Source organism: Cryptomeria japonica, chromosome 6 (genome assembly GCF_030272615.1).
Source record: "Cryptomeria japonica chromosome 6, Sugi_1.0, whole genome shotgun sequence".
Lineage (NCBI taxonomy): Eukaryota > Viridiplantae > Streptophyta > Pinopsida > Cupressales > Cupressaceae > Cryptomeria > Cryptomeria japonica.
The window spans coordinates 629,354,527-629,357,356 of record NC_081410.1 but is presented as its reverse complement, the minus strand read 5'-3'; positions in this window follow the sequence as shown (position 1 = coordinate 629,357,356).

Here is a 2,830-nt window from a genome sequence, read left to right as displayed (position 1 = left end):
CGCAGAGATTCATTTACAAAGGTCTAATAAAGATTGCTACTAGTATTGTGTTGGATCAGAATCATAAGCCTCCTTATGATTCTAAAATTTTTGTTCCATGGGTTGAGGACAGTATTTCCTTGCTATCATTTTTCCTGGGATTGGAAAATGATAGGGAAGTGGGTGCAAGCCTTCTTGAAATGATTTATAATATCCATTGTGCAAGTCAGCTAGTAAGATATAACTTTATTGATCACATTGTAAAATCCATGCAAAAACAATTACTTATGATCAAAAAAGGTTCCTGTAAGACATTTAGGTTCTCATCCTACTTGTGCTATCTCCTTCTATCCAAGTATCATGCAATATTTGAGAACAACAAGCTTCAAATTTTTGAGACCAACAAGCTTCAAATTGTGAGCTATAAGATTGATGAGAAGACTGGGAATAGAACAGACTGTCCAATATATGATTGGAGCCCAAAGATAAGGATGCATGATAACAGAAAGAACTACAACCATTTTGTAGACTTCTTTTTGGCACCAATGTATAATGAAATTACAAGCACTCCAATGCCTAGGTTGCCTATGTCTTGTAGATATTGTGTTCAACTCGGAAGTCAAATAGAATTGGCTGACTAGTTCTTCATGGAAGAATTCACTGTGTTAAGGTTTTATGAATCGGCAGTAAAACCATATAGACTTCCAATACATGTGACAGAGAGGGTATTTGCATTAGAGTATGTATGGCAATTGGAGAGCACAGATAGGCACTTCCATGGTCAGCAAAAGAAGAGCATATTTCCTTCCTTGCCTTTTTCATGTGGAGGGTTCACATTTGAGAGAAAAGCATTCATTGTGGCACATGATTTCTTGACAGTTTTTAACTTTGGTGACGAGGGTCTCTGGCAGTATGATCCAATCAGTGTAGTTCAAGCAAGGCTTAAGAAAAATGGGAACTTTTCAGCATTATGTCAACATGAAAGTAAACCATTGCTAGAAAAGCTTAGAAACAAGGACTCCTAGGATGAGGTTAAAAAAGAGATGGAGAAAATTGCAGCTGACAATAACATTTCAAATGAAGAAATTTCATCACAAATTATGGAGGGCCAGGGCAATGAGGGCATCCAAAATAGGAGGTCCTATAATTTCTACATAAAATCTGCTAATCCATCTAAGAAAACTATTCCCAAATCAATTCTGCATGAATGTAAAGAGAATTGCTGGACTCAAACCAAAATAAATGATTTTTGGACTATGAGGAGGAATCTCGGTGAACCAAAGACAAGTGCAGAATTTGAGAGCATCGATGAGGATGCAGAGTTTAGAAAATTGTGGGATATGGAGCATGGTGGGACTGAAGGTGATGATGATGAGCATGAGGTTGTTGTTGAGCCCCCTCCAACAACTACTACAGTGCCTAAAATATTAGGTAGAGTGAGTGAGTCCATGAAAGATAAATATAGCAAAGGGGCAAACCTTGTGGAAAAATGGGTTTTGAAGGTGGTGGTCTAGGTCCCAGAGGAGAGGGCATTTGGTATCCACTTCAGGTATAACTTCCATCACAGTCAAAATCAAAAGGTCCTTATAAACCAGTCATTGGACTTGATTCTTTAGATTCATTAGGGATAGGTACTACTCATTACCCTCAGGTTCCACCTACATTTGTTTCTGGTTCAAATCCACAACCACCACCACATCATGGTATTCCTATTGGTGGTGAATTAAGTGCCACTACCACTGGTGGGGAATCTGGGGATAGTAATCCTATTATTGTTCAGTCAAGTGTCGCTGTGATTGGTGGGTCAAAATCAAAAGGTCCTTATAAACCAGTCATTGGACTTGATTTTTTAGATTCATCACCGATAGGTACTACTCATTACCCTTAGAATCCACCTACATTTGTTTCAAGTTCAAATCCACAACCACCACCACATCATGGTATTCCCATTGGTGGTGAATCAAGTGCCACTACCATTGGTGGGGAATCTGGGGATAGTATTCCTATTATTGTTTAGTCAAGTGCCACTGTGATTGGTGATGTTGGCATGGGTACTACTACTGATACTAGTTGTCTTGGTGTTGGACAAGGGGCAACAACAAAATATCTCTCACAAGAGGCCACTAGAGGTAGATACTCAATCTCATACTATTGAGAATCTTATATCAAGTGCCACTGACACTACAAATCAATCATTTGCAGCTTCAGATCACACACCTCAAAAGACTATGAAAACTACACATGAAAGTGTCAGTGGGAGTGGGACAGCATCAAGAACTATTGTTGGTAATCCTAATCCTGGTCAAGCATTAGTTAAAACCATAGGAATAAGTGGAACTAGAGCCTATGGTATTCCTATGTCACCTTTCAAACATTCAATTGCTTCAGCAAGCCTAGATTTTCAATTCCGTGATTACTATGAAAAATTTGAACACACAACAAAAACAAATAAAGAAAAAAAGAAAGCATTTCATAGGAATTCTATGTCTGAAGTTGTAAATGAACAACTTGCAAGGACTAGGGTATTTCCAACATATGACCCATAGAAAGATATGATGGAGTTCATGGTTGTTATGCCCCCGGACACATCTAAAGATAAAAATCCACCACATAGTCAGATAGATCCCTCTCAATTTCAAGCTAGCACCCTCCAAATGGATTTTTCCAAAGTACATAATGTGGACAAAATTAGTGTGTCAAAAAGGACTAACGAAGTGGTCTACACTTCACTGCTAAAGGTGGAGAGAAAAAAATAAACTGGAGAAACAAATAGAAAAGTTACAGGTAGACCTGGAAAATGAAAAATCAAGGAGGAAAGCAGCAGATAGCAAGTACAATGAATTACAGAAAA